The sequence below is a fragment of the Phyllobates terribilis genome, unplaced genomic scaffold (assembly GCF_046119375.1).
Source record: "Phyllobates terribilis strain yellow unplaced genomic scaffold, ASM4611937v1 Scaffold_4__5_contigs__length_816908805, whole genome shotgun sequence".
In the NCBI taxonomy this organism is placed as follows: domain Eukaryota; kingdom Metazoa; phylum Chordata; class Amphibia; order Anura; family Dendrobatidae; genus Phyllobates; species Phyllobates terribilis.
In genome coordinates, this window is record NW_027362764.1 from 163,743,819 (window position 1) to 163,766,956 (window position 23,138).

The window sequence follows — 23,138 nt, forward strand, 5'->3', positions numbered from 1 at the left end:
GACAAACTGCTCAGAAGACATAACTAACACATGGAAAAGTGACAAGTACATATAGTCATGCGAAAATAAAAGAGGTGGAGGAGTAAAAGGAGGGGGAGACACAGATATAGGCATGTCATGCCCTTCTAAAATCCAAAAAGTGAGAAGCCGACACAGCCAGTCCGCTCCTGCCCGTGCCACCTCCGTGTCGCCGGGTTTGTGCCAGAGCCGCGGTGAACCCTGACGGCCAGCCCCCCTCTCCCAATACTGGTGCCTGTCCGCTGGTGGGTCGAGCGAGCCCCCCTGTGGTGGAGGCAGCTCTAAGCTTTTTAATTTAAATTGTCTCTCTAATTTGAATGAATACACTTTAAATCCATTTACAAGGATCTATTGGAGGGCAAGTCTCATGCCAGCAGCCGCGGTAATTCCAGCTCCAGTAGCGTCCACTAAAGCTGCTGCAGTTAAAAAGCTTTTATAAGGATCGAGCTCGGCTGTCCACCGCAAGGCATCCTACTGCCAGTCCCAGCCCCTATGCCTTGGGGTGCCTCCTGATGCTCTTCACTAAGTATCCCATGGTCCCGAAGCATTTCCTTTGAAAAAATTAAGTGTCTAAACTACAGGTGGTGCAGCTTGCTTAACAGCCGGGATAATCCGCTTACTAGCAGACACTGCTACTAGGCACAAAGTATTTCCTGGGCTAGATGCAGTTAAAAATTTGTAATTAGATACTCTCGTTGGATGCTGAGAAAGCATTCCATAGAGTCTCCTGGCACGCCATATATGATTCTCTTAAAAAGCTTGGGGTAGGGGTCTAGGGGACCCTTTTATAGCCAAAATCACGGCCCTGTATCGCAATACGTCACCTAGGCTGAAGATAAATGGAACTGTAGCACCCTGAGGGCTCGGTTGCTAAAGACGTATTGCACCTCACCCAGAGGTGTGATATCTCACTCTCAGGTAAGGATGGAGTGTGGATCAGGACCCGACACCTGCATGCATTACACCACATTGCCGTGGGGCAGGGCGACCAATATGCCCCTGAGATGGGCACGACAGTCCCTGTCCCTGGCTGGAGTGGGGGGAGGGAACACTGAGGAAGGGGAACCCTGTAGTGCAGGAGCAGGGAGGAAGCAGTTCCTGGGTGCATTGAGAAGGGAGTATAAGAGGTGGGCACCATCTTAGTTCAGTGCAGAGAAGTCTGAGCAGAAGTGGCAGGGAGCAGGGGCTCTGCATGAGCTCTGCTCCGGAGGCGGGCCTAGTAACAGAGGCCCAGGCCTGGAAGAGGGAGAAGGAAGGAAGAGGAGCGGAGAAGGCTCCAGGAACGAGGAATGAAGGGATCCCAGGGGTGCGGATGGGCGAGTCGCCACCGCACGCCCGAATCCACCTGCGTGGAGGGGTCAGGCCAAAGGGGGAGACCGGTCCCCGAACTAGTGGAGGCAGGAAACGACCCTCAGCTAGAAACCGGAGGCTCTGACATTTTATGTGGCGCAGCCCCTCGCTACACCCGCTAGGAAGGCACCACATAGGGTCAGGGAAACTGGCGCCAAGTTTACCAAGAGGAGGCCCGAGGCAGCCGGACAGAAGTGTTGGTAAGAAAGGCCAGACAAAGGACACACAAAGGGGGTCCTGTGAAGTGCTCCAAAGTTATCTGGGAGTTGTCTGAGCCCCTCACCTGGTGAGCACAGTACGACGTGGGCAGCCGTTACCTGCAGACGTGGTCTGGATAATAAGAACTGTGAGTAAAGGCCCTGAACTGCATCACTGACTCCGTGTCGTTACTGCTGCTGCCCTGCACCATCACCCCCATCCTCCGCATACACTGCCCTGAGGCTATACTCCTCCCGTGGGGAGTTATGCTACGCTCTGCTGCACCCACAACACCAGCCTCAGTGGTCTGCCCTGTAGCGGCGGTTCACTCTGACCGCAATCCACGGGTGGCGTAGTCGGACATTTAAACATGAAAACCACATAAATAGTTCCGCCACTGGTTTGACCGCCCTGAGCCACGGAACTGGGTCGCCGCCACGAAGACTACAACCACCAGCATCCACCAAAAAGGGTCCGGCTCCGGGTGTCCCAGGGCCCAGGGGGTGCGTCAGAACATTTTCATCACCTTTCACAATCACCAATAGGACAAGACAGTGATGTCCTCTGTCCCCTCTCTTATACATCCTAGTGACGGAGCACCTGCTCTCATCAATTCGCCATAACCCCAATATTAGGTGGATTGAGGTGGGAGGCACCGAGTACAAGTGCTCTCTATTTGCTGATGATGTCCTAGTATATATCACTCAATCACATATATCCATCCATGCTGTTATGGCTGAAATAGATCACTTTGTTACATGGTAAAATTTTAAAATCAATGCAGCGAAGTCTGAGGCCCTCGATGTCTCCCTCCCCAAATCCATATAGGATTCCATCCAGTCCAACTTTCCCTTTGCCTGGCCCTCACAGGGTATCAAATACTTAGGAATTCCTATTCATAGAGACCTCTCCCATCTATGTTATCTTAATTTTGGGCCCTTTATTGAACAATTCCATACAGACCACGGTTGGCAAGTTAGAACTGTAAGATTCACTACGTGAACCGCTGGTGTTTTGTGGAAAAGCACATGTACACCGCGTTCCAAATTATTATGCAAAAAGTGTTTAGGAGTGATAAGGGAAGAATTTGTTTGTTTGTCAGTTAAACTCATTGATGGTGATGTGTGTCAGGGCTCTTTATATCACTGTAAGCAATTGCAGACACCTGTGCTAATTAGTTTGGCAGGTGTGTCCAATGAAAGGCAAGACTACTTAAGAAGGCTCTCTCACATTATTAAGCAGCCTACATTTTCTGCCAAAATGGGAAAGAAAAAGGATGTGTCGGCTGCTGAGAAGCAACAAATTGTGGAGTGTTTAGGTCAAGGCATGACTACAATCAACATTGTGCGATGATCAGGATGAAGTGTCTTGGCAATCAAGAAGTATGTAGCTGATTCACAGTACACACGTGTGCGTGCTGATAAGGGCAAATTGAGGACTCTTTCCTACAGGCAATTACGTCAGGTTGAAAGAGCAGCGGCAAAAAAGCCTTGTCATAGCAGCAGACAAGTTTTTGAAGCTGCTTGTGCCTCCAACGTCCCCCGAACAACAAGATGCAGGGTCCTTCAGAGGTTTGCAGCTGTGCATACGCCATCCTGTCGACACCTCTATCCACTTCACACAAGCAGAAACGGCTCCAGTGGGCCAAACATTACATGAAGACTGATTTCAAAACTGTTTTGTTCACGGATGAGTGCCGTGCAGCGCTCGATGGTCCAGATGGATGGAGTGGAGGATGGCTGGTTGATGGACACCCACGCAAACACGGCTACAGCGCCAACAAGGAGGAGGTGGAGTAATGTTTTGGGCTGGAATCATGGGGAGAGAGATTGTCGGCCCCTTTAGGATCCCTGAAGGCGCTAAAGATGAACTCCATAATGTATGTGGATTTTCTCAAACAGCACTTCCTGCCATGGTTCAAGAAGAAGAACCGTGTATTTCACAGCAAGATCATTTTTCTGCATGATAATGCACCATCTCATGCTGCACATAAAACATCTGCATCTCTGGCTGATATGGGCATAAAAGGGGACAAACTTATGGTGTGACCCCCATGCTCCAGTGACCTCTACCCCATTCAGAACCTTTGGAGCATCATTAAAAGGAGTGTCTATGATGGCGGGAGGCAGTTCACATCTAAGCAACAGCTCTGGGAGGGCATTTTGTCCTCATGCAAAACAATTGAAGCAGAAACCATCCAAAACCTGACAAATTCAATGGACGAGAGAGTTCAGAAGCTCCTTTCGAACAAGGGGTCCTATGTGAAAATGTAACATCACCTAGAATAAAGTTTTGAGTTGAAAACTGTTTGATTTCAGTTTCTAACAACCTGCTAATGCTTATAATTTCAAAAATGACCATTTTTTTGGTCTTTATTAAAATGAAAAGGTTGATCGAAAAGTTTGGGGGATCTAAGAGTGTGGCAACCCAGTAGTCATGATTACTTCGAATTCTGACAATATGAGGGTCATGCTGCAGGTAGTGCAGCAAGAAGGCACTTATGTGCCTTGCGCATCTCGGAGCCCCAAAATTATTTTCCGGGCTAGATGCAGCTAAAAATTATTTTTAATTTTAAATCTGGTGAAGCTTTAGTATAGATGGCCTAATAGGATCAGTGCTGCACACTGCTACAAAGCCCAAATTATTTTCCAGTCAAGATACAGATAAACATGATTAGTAATTTGAAAGCTTAAAACGGTTGGTAGGGTGATTTTAACCAATCATCAAGCTTTTACTCTCCCCAGGATGACACAGGGGTAGAAAAGTCGTTTCGGATCCATGATTTGTTCATCTTTATGAACGTGAGTCTGTCTACATTATCAGTGGAGAGCCGCGTGCGCTTATCTGTCAGCACACCACCAGCAGCGCTGAACACACGTTCAGACAGAACGCTGGCTGCGGGGCATGACAAGATCTCCAAGGCGTAAATGGCTAGCTCCGGCCATTTATCCAGATTGGAAGCCCAAAAAGAGCAAGGGTCCAGTGACACAGTCGTGGCTTCAATGTTTACTTAGAGATACTCCTGTACCATCGTCTCTAGGCGTTGACTATGTGTCAGACTTCTTGTCTCCTGTGGCCTTGCAAAGGATGGGCTAAAAAAGTGGTGAAATGATTCCGCAAAATTGATGTTACCAGCAGATACTGTGGTTCTGTCACGGTTTGAGTGCTGAACACTTGACGGTCCCACGGTTGGCAAGTTGGAACTGTGAGATTCACTACGTGCACCACTGGTATTTTGTGGAAAAGCACATGTAAGATTCTGCAACAGTCTCTGCTGATACTCCTGCATGCGTGCATCCCTTTCTATGGCAGGAATAATTTCTGCAAATTTACTTTTGTACCGGGGATCTAACAGTGTGGCAACCCAGTAGTCAGGATTATTTCTAATTCTCACAATTCGAGGGTCATGTTGCAGGTAGTGCAGCAAGAAGGCACTCATGTGTGTTGCGCATCCAGGAGCACCAAGTCCCTGTTGTGTTGGTGGCGAGGTAACAATCATGCTTCCTTCCTCTGTCCTCTCCCCCCAACCTCGCACAACAGAAATGTGATCAAGGTCTCCCTCATCTGATGAGTCTTCCATCAGTTCGTCCTCCACTTCTTCCTGGGCTCCTGCACCTTCCTCACTAGTTTGGCTGCTACCATGCGCCCTGGTAAAACCATCTCCCCCACCCTCACATGCCTGCCGCCTTGGTGCTGCCGACCGTCTGGACCTTGCAGATGTTAGCCCTTCCGCATACAACTCCTCCTCCTCTACTTCCTCCACCTCCTCTTGTGCCACCACCTGACTCCGAATTCTGTTTAACATGTGCTCCAGCATGTAAATCACCGGAATAGTCATGCTGATAATGGCATCGTCAGCACTAAACATCTTCGTCGCCATTTCAAAACTGTGCAGAAGGGTGCATAGGTCCCTGATCTGAGACCACTCCTCCAGCGTGATTTGCCCCACCTCTGAATCTCGTTGGCCCAGGCTATACGTCAGAACGTATTGCACCAGGGCTTGTCGGTGCTGCCACAGTCGCTGCAACATGTGCAGAGTTGAATTCCACCGGGTAGGCACATCGCATTTTAGCCGGTGAAGTGGCAGGCCCAACGACTTCTGTAGAGATGTAAGTCGCTGAGCTGCGGGATGCGAACGGCGGAAGTGAGCACACAGCGACCGTGCCCTCTGCAGAAGGCCATCTAGTCTGGGATAGTGGGCTAAAAATTGCTGGACAACCAGGTTCAACACGTGAGCCATACAAGGCACGTGTGTGACATTGCCCCGGCGAAGGGCCGCACCCAGGTTTGCAGCATTGTCGCACACGGCCTTCCCTGGTTTCAGGTCCAGTGGAGACAACCATTCATGAAATTGGTTCTCCAGAGCTGACCACAACTCCTCAGCTGTGTGACTCACATTTCCCAGACATTTCAATGTAAAAACCGCCTGATGACGTTGAGCCCTACTGCCAGCATAGTAAAGAGGTGTGCAGGATCCCTTCTGCGCAGTTAGAAAGCTTGTGGCATGACCAGACAGGCTTTGGGTGCAGGTGGAAGACCGAGAGGAGGTTGAGGAGGCAGAAGCAGTGGTGGAACTTTGACATAAAGAGGATTGACGCACAACTCGTGGGGACGGCAAGACTTGGACAGCAGCCCCTTGTCCTGCTGTCACCATAGTTACCCAGTGCCCAGTCAGCGACATGTAACGCCCCTGTCCATGCCTACTCGTCCAAGTGTCTGTGGTGAAATGCACCCTGTCACACACAGAGTTTCTCAAAGAAGCGGTGATGTTGTGTGCGACATGCTGGTGGAGCGCAGGCACACCTTTCTTTGAGAAGTAGTGCCGACTGGGCATCTGGTACTGGGGCACTGCGACGGACATAAGGTCTCGAAAATCCTCTGTGTCCACCAGGCGGAAAGGCAGCATTTCTGTAGCCAAGAGCTTGCAGATGGTGAAATTCAACCTCTTAGCTTTATCATGGCTAGGAGGAAATGGTCTTTTACTTGTCCACATCTGAGGGACCGAGGGCTGGCTATTGTGCTTAGACGGGGTTGATAAGGGTGTCCCCGGCAAACTGCCGGTCTGTGAGGAAGATGCAGGCGGACATGTTAGGTTGCCTTGATCCAAAGGTGGTGCTATCGATGTCGGACAGCGCTCAAGACCAGCTGGTGTTACCACCTCCAAAGAAAATGATGACCTGCCAATCACGCTGGCTGTTGCGGGTAAAGAGGTGGCAGGTCTGCGCCCCAAAACAGGTGTGACTGCTGTCCCCCCAGTCACAGAGGATGAAGAGGCCGCGGATGCACAAGATATGGCAGACGGTGGTTGGCCCGGCCGGCTAGACCGCATTGTAGCACACTGAGCTTCCCACTGCAACTTATGCTTCATGTCCATGTGCCGGTTCATGCATGAAGTACTCAAACTATGTATTTTTTGGCCTCTACTTAGCTTTTGCTGACAAATGTTACAGATAACACGAGTTGGGTCATCTTTATCGATCTGAAAAAATGCCCAGGCTATGCAAGGCTTAGCACCCATGCGACCTGAAGAGCCACCACGACTTGTGGTGAGAGGCAGAGTTGTGTTTGAGGATGCAGTTGTTGACGTGCTTCCAGTACTACGTCTCTGTCCAGGAAGGCGCAACCTGACCTCGTCGTCACTAGCATCTTCCTCCACCTCCTCTGCTGACCTCATCTCTTGGCTGACTGTGGGTTGACAGTAAGTGGGATCTCCGACCTCATCATCATCACCCTGTGCGTTATCACACCCGTCGTCCTCAGAGCCAACCTGTTCCTGCCCTGACAAAAAAATAAAGTTGTCGCTCCAATCAGGTATTTGAGTCTTATCATCGTCTTCCTCATTGTCTCCACCAACAGGAGTTACAGTTTGGGAATGAGGGTCTACATTATGGTCAGAACCTTCTGCGTCTGGTCCTGGATCCGACTCATAAAGATTCTGGGCATCAGTGCAGATCATTTCCTCGTCTGGATTCACAGAAGCGCTGGAGTCGACCTCTGATTCCCAGGCTATAGTATGAGTAAACAGCTCTGCAGACTCAACCATCTGTTCTACCTCATACTCAGACGGGCAGCTGGAGATTTGGGAGCTGTGAGGAAGCAAGTGCGATTTGGGTGACACCTTTGAGGACTGGAGTATTTGTGATGTTGAAGTTGATGTGGAGCAGAGCCCACTTAAAGGAGCACTTGATATCCGTTGAAGCACCTGCTGTTTTTGTGCCTCATCTGGAATTTGTAGCGATTGGCGTGGCCGTAAGAAAGGGATCTTATCACATTGTCCGCTAAAAGAAGTAGACATTTTAGTTTGGCTGGAAGATGGTCTTTCTTCTGCACCTACCCCACGGACACAACCTTTTTTCCCCTTCCCAACACGCCTATTCCCCTTTCCACCAGCAGCAGGCCTTTTTCCACTCATTTTGGTGGTTAACTAATTCACAACTCTGGAGTTGTTTGCACAAAAAAACAATGGATGGTAACCGAGCAGAGCTGAGTGGCCAAACTGTGGTATTAGGCCAAAACTATTGGCTGGGTTAGATGCAGAAAAAAATTATTTTTAATTTGCAACCTGATGGAGGTCAGTATAGATGGACTAATAGACCAAGTCCCACACACCGCTAGAAGCCCAAATATTTTTTCAGAGCTAGATGCAGAAAATTTTTTTATTCAATTTGCAACCTGATGGAGGTCAGTATAGATGGACTAATAGACCAAGTCCCACACACTGCTAGAAGCCCAAATATTTTTTCAGAGCTAGATGCAGAAAAAAATTATTTTTAATTTGCAACCTGATGGAGGTCAGTATAGATGGACTAATAGACCAAGTCCCACACACTGCTAGAAGCCCAAATATTTTTTCAGAGCTAGATGCAGAAAAAAAATATTTTTAATTTGCAACCTGATGGAGGTCAGTATAGATGGACTAATAGACCAAGTCCCACACGCTGCTAGAAGCCCAAATATTTTTTCAGAGATAAATGAAGAAAAAAATTATTTTTAATTTGCAACCTGATGGAGGTCAGTATAGATGGACTAATAGAACAAGTCCCACACGCTGCTAGAAGCCCAAATATTTTTTCAGAGATAAATGAAGAAAAAAATTATTTTTAATTTGCAACCTGATGGAGGTCAGTATAGATGGACTAATAGACCAAGTCCCACACACTGCTAGAAGCCCAAATATTTTTTCAGAGCTAGATGCAGAAAAAAAATATTTTTAATTTGCAACCTGATGGAGGTCAGTATAGATGGACTAATAGACCAAGTCCCACACACTGCTAGAAGCCCAAATATTTTTTCAGAGCTAGATGCAGAAAAAAATTATTTTTAATTTGCAACCTGATGGAGGTCAGTATAGATGGACTAATAGACCAAGTCCCACACGCTGCTAGAAGCCCAAATATTTTTTCAGAGATAAATGAAGAAAAAAATTATTTTTAATTTGCAACCTGATGGAGGTCAGTATAGATGGACTAATAGACCAAGTCCCACACACTGCTAGAAGCCCAAATATTTTTTCAGAGCTAGATGCAGAAAAAAATTATTTTTAATTTGCAACCTGATGGAGGTCAGTATAGATGGACTAATAGACCAAGTCCCACACACCGCTAGAAGCCCAAATATTTTTTTCAGAGCTAGATGCAGAAAAAAATTATATTCAATTTGCAACCTGCTGGAGGTCAGTATAGAAGGACTAATAGAACAAGTCCCACACACTGCTAGAAGCCCAAATATTTTTTCAGAGCTAAATGAAGAAAAAAATTATTTTTAATTTGCAACCTGATGGAGGTCAGTATAGATGGACTAATAGACCAAGTCCCACACACTGCTAGAAGCCCAAATATTTTTTCAGAGCTAGATGCAGAAAAAAATTATATTCAGTTTGCAACCTGATGGAGGTCAGTATAGATGGACTAATAGAATGATGCTATGCCCAAAAGATTTTACTTCACTAGGTGCAGTAAAAAAATTGGTATTCTATACACAGGTGGTATATCTTGCAACACAGATAGGCTACTCCACTGACTAACACACTCTGCAATAGGCCAAAAAGGATTAGCTTTGCTAGATTCAGCCAAATGCTGTGAAAAAAACTTGCACAGCACTGGCACAGACCTGCCTGGCAAAAACTGATAGGAACTCATGTAACCTAGTCCTGAAAAGGACTCCAATTACAATTAGTCTTTACTCCCACAATCTATCTATTTAAGAGCACAGACCTGCCTGATAAAAGTCGTAGGAAATGCTGTAACCTAGTCCTTAAAAGGACTGCAATCACAACTATTCCCTACTCCCAAGCTATCTGTATATTTGTGCGAAAATTGGCTTGAAATTAACAAGGTATAGCACACACAGCAACAGCGGTGCCGTCTAACACGCAGCTGCAGCAGTGAGAAAATGGTGGCGACGGGGAAAATGGCTTGGTCTTATAGGGCAAGGACATGTGACATACACTGCCAATCACACATGCCCTTGCTTGTGTGAAAAAAAGCACTTCGCTCCGTGTGTGCGCTGCTGATAGGCTGACAGATTGCACCTCCCCACTGCAAATGCGGGAAAGAGAAAAAAAAATGGAGATCTTCATTGTTCCTGCAGAGATCCATCCCCTGCCCCTCCCCCCGCCCCGCTGTACACTCAAACTGCGTATTAACATTAATTTTCATCATTACTGAGAAAAAATCCAGTTATGATTTTGGTGCACGAACAGTTATCGAACATAACCTCGAACAGCCGAATTTTTCTCAAATTGTTCGTGTTCGCCGACCGGCTCGAACACCGCCCAAAACAGCTCGAATTTGAGATTGGCGAACAGTTCGAGTAGAACAACGCTCATCTCTAGTCATTACTTCACGTAGACAAAATGATTGTGATTTGTTGGTTAAAAGTGTGTAGGAATTTATTTATAATGGCATTTCCTTGTTTTCTTTATTTTTTATATACCCCTTTAAGGGCATAATGGATATCATATTAGTAGAAAACCCCACTTAGGGTACGTTCCCACGATCAGTTTTTGTTCAGACTTTCACACAGCTGAATTTCCGCATGAATCCGCACCGCAGCTCTGTTGCGTTCTTTCTTGCATTTTTGTAAGCGTTTTTGACTGTTGCGTTTTTGTCTCTCTTTGGTATGATAGATTAGATGTGCAAAGATATAGATAGATAAATAGATATATGTAAAAAGAACTGACCAGCACATTCTAATGTGAACAGGTGCAAGCGGCAGAAACTGAATAAGATATATAAAAAGAAAGCGCAGCAGCACTCCATTATGGCCAAAATACATAAAGACAATAAAAACGTTCGATTTAAACTGTTATTGCTTTATGAACTTTACTTACAAAAAACGGAGGTTCTTAGCGCATTAATTCGCCAATTCATGTGTGCCCATCAACCGCTGCAGGTGACCTCCCATCTGATGGGTACTACTCTACCTACATGCCTCTCTTGGGCTACAAGCCTATAACTCTGGACAGAACATGTCACTTCTGGGCTGAAACACCTACAATTTAAATAGGCTGGTAGAGCCATTTAACCAGCAGGTGATGTATATTCTATTCTACCAGCCCATTTAAATTGTAGGTGTTTCAGCCCACAAGTGACATGTTCTGTCCAGAGTTATAGGCTTGTAGTCCAAGAGAGGCATGTAGGCAGAGTAGTACCCATCAGATGGGAGGTCACCTTGCAGCGGGTGATGGGCACACATGAATTGGCCAATTTATGCACTAAGAACCTCCAGTTTTTGTAAGTAAAGTTCATTAAGTAATAACACAGTTTAAATCAAACGTTTTTATTGTCTTTATGTATTTTGGCCATAATGGAGTGCTGCTGCGCTTTCTTTTTATATAGATAGGTAGACAAAATCAAGGGTAGCACCAGCAAAAAAGGCGGGCAGGGATGCAGTGCCTCCCAGGAATAAACCAATCCTCCAATATACGTACAAAAATGAAGGCAGCACTCCCAAAATAGAAAATTTAAAAAAATTTAATAGCCCATGGTGACAACAATGTTTCGGTCTAATTGAGAGAGGTCCTCAATTGGACCAAAACATTGCCGTCACCATGGGCTATTAAATGTTTAAAATTTTCTATTTTAAGAGTGCTGCCTTCATTTTTGTACGTAGATAGATAGATAGTTATGGGGTAGATGGCTACATAGATATCTGTGAGATATATAATTAGTGCCTTGCGTGTGTAGTTTACTGTACATGTATTAGCCTAATAAATAAATGAAAAAAATGATGTGGCGTTCCCTCTGTTTTTTATAACCAGTCAAGGTAAAGCAGACAGCGGCGGGCTGATATTATCAGGCTTGAAAGGTCCTTGGTTATTGGGCCCTCCCAGGCTAGAAATACAAGCCCACAACTGCCCTAGAATTCTGGCGTTTTGCCCGGCGCAGTGGCAATCGGAATAATGGTAGTTGGGGTTGATGACAGCTGTGATTTGTCAAAAATCACAGCTGCCATCAAGCCCTGAGGTTAGTAACGGAGAGGTGCCTATCAGATACCCCCATTACTACCTGTTAATAAAATATAAAAATATACACAGAAAAAAATACTTTATTTGAATAAAGACTACCACACTATCCCTCATTCACCAATTTATTGAAAAAAAATCTCATGCAGGTCCGCAGTAATCCATCGAATCCGATATAGTCCTGAAATGGGTACCTGAAAAGCATAAAAAGTCAGAAATAAACACAAGACATTCCCTCGGTGACCAATTTATTTGTAAAAATGTTCCCACAAAGCTGGGATTTAGTCCACGTTCCCCGAATCTTGCTCCGACGACTGTGAATAGCAGTATAGTTCCTGTTATTCACAGTCGCTGGGTAGTGACATTAACACTCATTGTTGTTGCGGGGTCTCACTGAGCGCATGGCCCTTTGAGGAAGCTCAAGTGAAATAGACATTGGGGTTGTCCTGGTTTGTGCCTTGTCAATCCTGGTAAATGTGACTCTGCCTGATTGCTCTTTCACTATATAGTATAGAGTTGTCATAGAAATACAATATCTCTTTACACTTGAATGGATTAGAATGTCAGGGGATCTCCTGTATCTTTTTATTGATAGACCATAGCACTTTGCACTTTATAAAATTTTGACTTGTCTCCTAAATATTTTATCTTGGCGTTAGATGCATTTGTACTTAACAGCAGTTAAACTTCAGGCTAACCAGGTGCATAACAGGACATTTGTCAGTGTCACTTGTCTGTATTTAAATATTTTTTTTCTTTGTGAATTATGGAATAAAAATTATTTATTTTGTACACTTTGTGGAAAAGTCTCCCTTGTTTATTAGTTCTGTTGGTTATTGGTACAGTTGGTTTATATAACTTACCCGCTGTGTGGTGTAGAGCAGAGCTATGTTTCATTACTAACAGAGAAGCTCTGGAGAGGAACAGAAGAGCACACAAACGAGGGCAATACCGTCTGGTAAAGAATAGGTATAAGAGATGGTAGCCTTTACCTAAAGGTATTGTGTGCAGGCACATCACCTATAAAGGCTTGGAAAGCCGCTGCTGCCCCGTGGCTGGAGAAAATGGTTCTTCCAGATGTATAATGGCAAAATGAGCCAGTATCTATTTTTTTGCCATGTGTCATTACTGGAGATAGAAGAATACATTTGTAGCACCCTGAGGATTCGGCTGCTACAGGGGTATTGCACCTCAACCCTGAGGTGTGATATTCCACTCCCGGGTAAGGATGGAGTGTGGAACTGAGCTCAGAAAGCTGCATGCACTACACACATCCCATTTCCGAGGAACAGACCAACGGTACTCCCACTTAGAAATGTGCAGGTACGACCGAGTCTGTTCCTGGCTGGAGTGGGAGGGGGGTGGTACATCTCAGTAGTGTAGGGGCAGATAGGGGGAGCAGCCTGGGTAAAGTTAGGAGCTCATTGGGTGCTGGTCACCTGAGCTCACACATAGAGGGAGTATATAAGGTGGGCACCATCTAAGATCAGGGTCAGTCAGTCAGTCTTTTGCAGAGTGAGTTCAGTCTGTGAGAAGTCAGAGGAAGAGAGCAGAGAGCAGAGAAGCCCCAGAGAGAGTGAGAGTGAAGCAAGAAAGACCCAGAGGGGGAAACAAGAAGGAACTCTGAGAACCCACATACAAACCTAGGGTGAAGAGTTGGCAATAGGGTACCGGATCCCAAACTGGTGGGGGCTTAAGCACACCTCAGCCAGAGACCGGAGGCCGTGGGCAGGATCTGCCACGGCCACCCACCACATCCACCCTGAAGGCAAACCACGTGTAGGGTCAGGGAACCCAAGGCCAAGGGTCTCCCAACAGAAGGCCCGAGGGAGCTGGACCTAGGTGGATCCCTGGTGGGGACGGCCAGAAGAAAGGACAAGAAGGAGGGCTCAGGGACACGCTCCGGACTTGCTTGGGGGTTGGCTGAATCCAGGACCTGGTGGACGCAGCACGGCTCGGGTGGTCACTCAAGGCCGGAGTGACCGGAATATCTGCAGTAAGTAAACACCCTGAACTGCACAACCCGACTCTGTCTTTAATTAACATCTACGCCGGACCACCACAACCCCCATCCTCTGCACCTGACCCCCTGAGGCCATACCCCTCCCGTTGGGGGTTATACTATCTAAAGCTGCACCAACACCATCAGCCTCAGCGGACCCTGCTGCAGCGGCGGCCGTAGTGACCGCAATCCAACGGGTGGCGTAGTCGACATAACGAACTTTGTAACATCTGTAGGACTGCCACATACTCTGAGCTTGACACCCTGGGCACGGACCGGGTCACAGCCACTCGGAGACTACAACCCCCATCTGATCCGGCTCCGGGTATTCCCCTAAAGAATATGGCCCAGGGGGCGCGTCAACTTTGGCGTAGTCGGCAGGATTACGTGCCCGCAACACCCGGGTACTGCGTGCCTGAAGAAAAGAACAAGTTTACCTCAAAAAGAAGTCTCCTGCCGGTTCCGGAGGGTCCCCGCCATCGGACTCCATCACAGGTCGATTCCCGCCGGTTGTCCGCCATTAACAGCTTTTTCCCGCCATCTGCAGAGTTTCCCACCACTGGGAGACGATTCCCGCCATTTCCAAAGGTTTCCCGCCTTGTCAGAGCGGACGCCATTATGGGCGTGCCAGAGGATGGCAAGAGGCCGCCTCCCATCGTGGGCCAGGACCGAAAATGGCGCCAAAAGTGGAAACCGCCCCCACCAACAGAGACTGTGATGCTAGAGGTGTCTGTCAGCGTGAAAGAACTGCCCCTGGAGCTGAAAATCACCAAGTGGCCCCGGGACCGCCCTCGAAGTGGGAGGACTGAGAAGAAGAGAACAGAGATGGGTGTCGCCTGGAGCAGTCTGGAGAGAGCGCACCCGGAGACAAGACGTCTGGAGGAGAGTCCTGAAGAAGCTTACCCGGAGATGGAAGAAGAGCAGAGCAGCACCGGCCCGCTGGCCAGGAGCCTGCTGGAGACAACGGAAGGAGAGCAGAGCAGCACCGACCCGTTGGTCAGGAGCCTGCTAGAAGTAACGACCCCACTAGGCTTAGTGGAGGTCTTGGCACAGCTCCCCCGAGATCGGGAGTGTGCACAGACTGCGCTGGAGGGCCTCGCACGGAGGATGGCCCGGGTACAGCGAGAGACGTTAGCGGAGTGGAGCCGAGAGATGGCCCAGCAGACAAGAGCCCGTCAGCGGAGCACGCCACCCGAGACGAGGAGACAGACCGCCTCTGAGGATGGCGCAGGAGGACTGAAGGCCGGAGACGGCGCCGAGAAGGGAGCCGAACGAATGGAGGCAGGTAAAGGGGACGTCTCTACCCCAAACCGGGAAACCGCGCACCTGCCCCAGCTCCCCGTCGCAGAGCCCGAAGTACCCCCTGCCGTGCCCGTAACCGCAACGTCACCGCCACAGACTAGGCCTCAACCGGAAGCCGCAGCCGCGACCCCTGTGACGTCACACGCCTCGACCCCGAGCGTGACCAAGCAGGAAGTACCACCAGCCTGGTCGCAAGGCCTAGTACCCCCGGGCGCCGCAATACCAACAGCGCCCCCTTCCTCCGCGGAGCCACCGGCCTGGTCGCAGGGCCAAGTAGCCCAGGGCGCCGCCGTCCTTACGGTGCCCTTCACTTTCCAGGTGCCCCAGGCCTGGCCGCAAGGCCTGGGCAACCCGGGCGCCACCACCACCGCGCCCATAAAACCAAGAGTGCCGCATCTGGGAGAAGATCTGTTCGCCCAACATACGTGCCCGGATGGGCAGCCCTTCATATGGCCACCGGAGTTTCACCATCCTCGACTCCGGAAAGAGAGACCCCTAGACGAACCCCTGATTCCGGTTCCAAAGCCCATAAAGAGGATCTCGCCCCCGCTAGAGGAGGCACAGTTTGAGTGGGACCCCACCGGAGAAGACCTCATGGGGTTCACTCAGGAGACTCGGGCAGCCGCAGCGGAGCGTGCAGAGTGCTGCCGCCAGCAGCTCGAGGTCTTTGAGAGGGAGCGGAGAGAGAGGCGGGTCCGGGAACAACAAGCCCAAATAAGGAGCGCAGAGCAGAAGAGCCGGGCCAGGAGGAGTCCCCGTGCAGCTCATGGTCCCCCTTCCACCGGGACTGTGATCAAGTTTAAAATGCAGCACGGGTGGGGCTTCATCCGAGATCACCGCACCCCAGGCGACGTCTTCGTGACAAGAAGAGACGTTGAGTCCCACCTACCGGAGGGACACAGAGGACGTGACCTGTATGTAGGGGACGAGGTCACCTTCACCCGGCACAAGTGTGCCAAAGGACCCTACGCCCTCCATGTGCATCGCCTGACGGAGGAGGAGCTGCGGTGTGAAGAGGAGCAAGAGGACCCGGACGGGTCTGAAGCTAAAGGTAACCACAAAGAAAGAGCAGGAGGACGCCGTCGTTAAGTACAGCAGAGTACAAGCTGTATATAGTTGCCCGTCGGGGCACAGTGAACTGTTGCTAATATAGTCCCCGTTGGGACCAGCGTACTGAACTGTTAACCCGTGTGTCCCTATTCCCACTGACCGAGGACTGAGAGCGGTCATCCCTTTCCTAAATACCTGGCCGAGGACTGAGAGTGGCCATATCCCCTTGTAAATAGTTGCGCTTCCTAAAGCGCCCCCTACCGGTTTTATAGGAAAACCATTTTTCTAAGAGAAACTGTTGCACTTTTCCCGGGCACACGTTGCACAGTGTCCGGAGGAGGAACCAGAAACAAGAATGTTAATATGAAAAGTTTTATGATGCTGCTAATATATATGTTTTATATGTTTTATTATGTTGTTTATGAAAAAAATTGTATGTTGTGGATGTTTTATATCTTACAGCCCGAGGACGTGCTGTGATTTACCAGGGGGGAATGTAGCACCCTGAGGATTCGGCTGCTACAGGGGTATTGCACCTCAACCCTGAGGTGTGATATTCCACTCCCGGGTAAGGATGGAGTGTGGAACTGAGCTCAGAAAGCTGCATGCACTACACACATCCCATTTCCGAGGAACAGACCAACGGTACTCCCACTTAGAAATGTGCAGGTACGACCGAGTCTGTTCCTGGCTGGAGTGGGAGGGGGGTGGTACATCTCAGTAGTGTAGGGGCAGATAGGGGGAGCAGCCTGGGTAAAGTTAGGAGCTCATTGGGTGCTGGTCACCTGAGCTCACACATAGAGGGAGTATATAAGGTGGGCACCATCTAAGATCAGGGTCAGTCAGTCAGTCTTTTGCAGAGTGAGTTCAGTCTGTGAGAAGTCAGAGGAAGAGAGCAGAGAGCAGAGAAGCCCCAGAGAGAGTGAGAGTGGAGCAAGAAAGACCCAGAGGGGGAAACAAGAAGGAACTCTGAGAACCCACATACAAACCTAGGGTGAAGAGTTGGCAATAGGGTACCGGATCCCAAACTGGTGGGGGCTTAAGCACACCTCAGCCAGAGACCGGAGGCCGTGGGCAGGATCTGCCACGGCCACCCACCACATCCACCCTGAAGGCAAACCACGTGTAGGGTCAGGGAACCCAAGGCCAAGGGTCTCCCAACAGAAGGCCCGAGGGAGCTGGACCTAGGTGGATCCCTGGTGGGGACGGCCAGAAGAAAGGACAAGAAGGAGGGCTCAGGGACACGCTCCGGACTTGCTTGGGGGTTGGCTGAATCCAGGACCTGGTGGACGCAGCACGGCTCGGGTGGTCACTCAAGGCCGGAGTGACCGGAATATCTGCAGTAGGTAAACACCCTGAACTGCACAACCCGACTCTGTCTTTAATTAACATCTACGCCGGACCACCACAACCCCCATCCTCTGCACCTGACCCCCTGAGGCCATACCCCTCCCGTTGGGGGTTATACTATCTAAAGCTGCACCAACACCATCAGCCTCAGCGGACCCTGCTGCAGCGGCGGCCGTAGTGACCGCAATCCAACGGGTGGCGTAGTCGACATAACGAACTTTGTAACATCTGTAGGACTGCCACATACTCTGAGCTTGACACCCTGGGCACGGACCGGGTCACAGCCACTCGGAGACTACAACCCCCATCTGATCCGGCTCCGGGTATTCCCCTAAAGAATATGGCCCAGGGGGCGCGTCACATTCACAGGACTCCGTTCAATAGGCCAGGTCAGTAATCTGTGACCAATGGACGGAAGGCCTGTCTCCTTATCTCTCGGCATTCCTAGCTCATCTAGCCAGGATATATATGTACTTTATTAGTAGTAATATGATCTATATGCATTGCATATAATGTTTATGTTGTTGCTCTCTCTCATTAAACTGTATACCGTATTGGAGCATTTTCCTGTCAAATCGTGGTGATTATTGGATTTAAGTGTTGGCTTATCTCTTGGTACGTGACAGTGGGCACGGCTAAGCCCATGCTTTAAGGAGAACAACTTCTGATTGTTCTTGCTGAACAACAAATGTGTGTCTTTGATAATTTGGGAACCATTCCCCCCTATCTATATAAGGGGATCCAATTTTGAACAATGAAAAGGTAGTCATGCACACACAACTCTCTTTATTCACTTCTGTGGGAGCGCTAAAATAACAAAGCTAACACACAAAGCTACTCTCAGAACGTCGAACCTAAATACAAGTGAATGAAGAGAGCCGCACATGTGCTGTGACCTGTCCATTCGCAGTACATCCATTTTCAAGATAGAGCTCTATCAATCAATTTAGTTCTGCATCACGATTCAATATATTTTGTTTTTTGTATTGTCACCCACCTGTTTAATTTTGACTGAGGGGTCAGGAGACTGAAGCAGATTTTTCTATGATCTTATTGTATAGTACCTGCGAGTACCTTTGCAATTATTTTTAATGTCTAGTTGTTGTTGTCTTTGGCCTATATTTAGTGAAGTCTTTTCTGCTTAATATGTGCTTAATACATTTATCACGTGTATGCGTATCTACAGAATAAACCATAAATGTCCAGAACCTATAGGCCACAGACAAGAACAACTAGACATTAAAAATAATTACAAAAGGTACTCGCAGGTACTATACAATAAGAACATAGAAAAAAGTAGCCATGGTAAGCTGCTTCAGTCTCCTGATCCCTCAGTCAAAATTAAACAGTTGGGTGGCAACACAAGAAACAAAATATATTGAATCATGATGCAGAACTAAATTGATTTCAAACTAAGTATACAAATGAATCTTCTAGAACTTGAGATAAAGTGTTGAGTACAGATAAAAAAATCCACTAAACGTTAAATTCAGCAAATTTTCTTAACCGCTTAATGACCAGGCCAAATTTTTCAAATCTGACATGTGTCACGTTATGTGGCAATAACTCTGGAATGTTTCATCAATATCCCAGTTATTTTGAGATTATTTTTTGTGCCACATTGTATTTTATGATAATGGTAAAGCTACAGTGCCTTGTGAAAGTATTTGGTCCCCTTGAACTTTTCTACCTTTTGCCACATTTCTGGCCTCAAACAAAAAGATATAAAATTCTAATTTTTTGGGAAGAATCAACAACAAGGCACAGTAGGTCGATATGTTTTACATTTATTTATAAAAAATAACAGAAATTTGTCAAAAAATTAGAAAACTTAGCAATTTTCAAACTTTGAATGATTATTCCTTTAAGGCCATGGCCCCACTATCAGTATTTGGTCCGTATTTTTTCTCAGGAGTGGGGGCCAAAATCAGGAGTGGGTGATAAATGCAGAATTGGTGACTTGTTTCTATTATACCTTTTCTCTGATTGTTCCTCACCTGGTTTAGGCTCCCACTCCTGAGAAAAAATACTGACCAAATACTGATAGTGGGGCTGTGGCCTTAGCCATATAGTCATACCACACACACAATAGTTAATAAATAGCAATTACCCCCTGTTTGCCTTACATCAGCATCATCAGTAATATGTTCTTTTATTTTGTTACGATGCTAGAAGCTTTAAAATTGTAGCAGTCATTTTTCATATTTTAAAGGAAATTTACAAAACTTATTTTGAAGTTACTTTGGGGGAAATATGTTTTAAAAACGAAACAAAAATGATACCATTTTAAAAAAAAGCCACCTCAATATATTCAAATCGGCTTTCAGGTAGTTTCTTAACCCTTCGGGTGCTTTTCAAGGATTAATGCAAATTAGAATGACAGAAAAGAAAAATTTTATTTTTACGAAGTAACTGTTGCTAACTTCTGAACAGGTCGCTATAGCTGACAGACTCTAATGTGGGTATTTGGCTGTGAATTTTCATGGCAACCAACAGGACCACACAATCATGACCTCAGAGTGCTGCTGGGGATAAAGAGGGAGCTCCCACACTCTGTTAAACATCTATATGCCGTAGTCACTATTGACAGCATCATCTGAATGGTTAAACGGCCATAATCGGTGCCTATAGCAGTCATGACTGATGCACTAGACCTTCCACAATGTCATGACACCACAAGACCTAGTCAGCGCTAGAGGTATCAAAGATCACTGTGAAGATAGAAGGACTGGAAGCACCTACAAAAATCAGAAACACCTAAAGGGCCAGAAGCACCTCAAAGAAAACTGTAAGATTATAGAAGAGGACAAAAGGACTGGGTGGGGAGCTGCGTAGAGGGTCAGAGGAGGGCTGGGAAGAGGTGGTATTATGACTCCACAAGCTCTATCCAGTGCTAGAAATGCTGAAGATCACTGTGACCTAGAAAAGGACTGAGGAAACCTGGAGGAAACTCAGTGGATCATTTGGGGAGATGTATAAAGAGCAAGTGAGGGCTGGGAAGAATTTGCATCATAACACCACTAGACCAAGTCAGTGTCAGAGACAGAAGAAGATCCAAAAGACCTAGAAGAGGATGGGATGCACCTGTAAGAGGACCAAAAGACTATGTGGGTAGCTATCCTGATGAAAAAGTGAGGGATGGTATTTGCCAGTAGCAAATCACAAAAATTAGATTCTGCTGAATTCAATTTTTTTTGTAAAATTCAAAGCAAACTCAATTTGTTTATATGTTATAAAAAGGTATGAAACATAAATAATAGTTAAAAGCGCAAGATGCAACATTAATTATGGAAGTTGTTGTGGGTAGCCCAGAAGTAAAGAATGACCCACAGGTATTATCAGTCATAGTTGCTTCTTCAGGAGTCATTCTGTGGGTATGTCAGAAATATCCAAGATAACAATATCCCTTTAAGATCAATAAAAAACAGTATGATGTTAACTCATAGGCTCCTCGTAGGGGCAACTGCAGTCAAGAGGTCTATCATGTAATTCTATGTAATGACAAGGTAAGTCTAGCCTATACCTTTGGCTTGAAAATAGTGAAAATCACAGTCAGCTATACTTTTTTAACACAACTGTGGGCAGGGAGGTCACTGTGGCAGTGGCCTAGCTCCGTGGCCCTGGCTGAGCAGATGAAGGGAGTATTTACAGGGGATTTGTAGTCTTTATGTGACGCCACCTGTGGTGCCTGGTCAGGGATGACTAGCGCTGCTGTGTGGGCCCTGGGGGATAGATGGTATAGCAGCTGAGATGAAACACTTCCCACAGGCGAAGCGGGCCCCCAGGGACTGAGAAAGCTAATATTAAGGATGGCGGCAGGAGAAACAGGGTGCAGAGAGCAGGGTGGCAGCAGTGATGATAGTCACGGTGGTAGCACAGCTGCGGGGAGGTGCAGAAGAAGAAGACAGACATGAGGAATGCAGTCCGGTTACCTTTACTGCAGAGAAAGCTGTGGAGTCCGGGGCACTGGTCACTAGGTCCAGGAGGGTCCGGTCAGCCTGGAAGCAGTTGGAGTCCGCCCCGTCAGATGGGTTTGGAGGCCTGCCTGCTGCACTTCTCCGATGCGGGCCCCGCTGCCTATGAGCTACCCTGCGGTCCCTCTTCTTCACTCCTGCTCTAAACAAGTTAACATGAACAGTTTCTTCCCTTTTGGGGAGGCACATTTCTTAAACGATAGATTATTATCAAAAAATGCAAAAAGTACAAAAACAGCAGAAAAAATGCAAAATATAAACCATTCAACAAGGTGCCCATGATAACGCCTATCCGGAGCGTCACCTCACAGGTTTGTAGTGGAGCATGGTGGGAACCGCCCCAAACCACCTCAAACTTCGTCCCTGGACATGGCTACAGGGCACACAGACCATGGTTTGACCTGGTTCTTCGGCCACGCCGACGTTTTTTTTTTAGGTCAGGGTTGGATGCGAACCACCCTTTTGTTTCTTTTGTTTGTTTTTTTCCATTGTCCTGGCCACACCTAGTCCTATGGCCCAATTGTCCATTAACAGGTTAGTACAGTGGTGGCCGAAAGTATTGGCACCCCTGCAATTCTGTCAGATAATACTCAGTTTCTTCCTGAAAATGATTGCAATCACAAATTCTTTGGTCTTATTATCTTCATTTAATTTGCTTGCAAGGAAAAAACACAAAAGAGAATGAAGCAAAAATCAAATCATGGATCATTTCACACAAAACTCCAAAATGGGCCAGACAAAAGTATTAGCACCCTCAGCCTAATACTTGGTTGCACAACCTTTACCCAAAATAACTGTGAACAACCGCTTCCGGTAACCATCAATGAGTTTCTTACAATGCTCTGCTGGAATTGTAGACCATTCTTCTTTGGTAAACTGCTCCAGGTCCCTGATATTTGAAGGGTGCCTTTTCCAAACTGCCATTTTGAGATCTCTCCACAGGTGTTCTATGGGATTCAGGTCTGGACTCATTGCTGGCCACCTTAGAAGTCTCCAGTGCTTTCTCTCAAACCATTTTATAGTGCTTTTGGAAGTGTGTTTTGGGTCATTGTCCTGATGGAAGACCCATGACCTCTGAGGGAGACCCAGCTTTCTCACACTGGGCCCTACATTATGCTGCAAAATTTGTTGGTAGTCTTCAGACTTCATAATGCCATGCACACGGTCAAGCAGTCCAGTGCCAGAGGCAGCAAAGCAACCCCAAAACATCAGGGAACCTCCGCCATGTTTGACTGTAGGGACCGTGCTCTTTTCTTTGAATGCCTCTTTTTGTTTTTCCTGTACACTCTATGTTGATGCTTTTTCCCAAAAAGCTCTACTTTTGTCTCTTCTGACTAGGGAACATTCTTCCAAAATATTTTAGGCTTTCTCAGGTAAGTTTTGGCAAACTCCAGCCTGGATTTTTTATGTCTCGGGGTAAGAAGTGGGG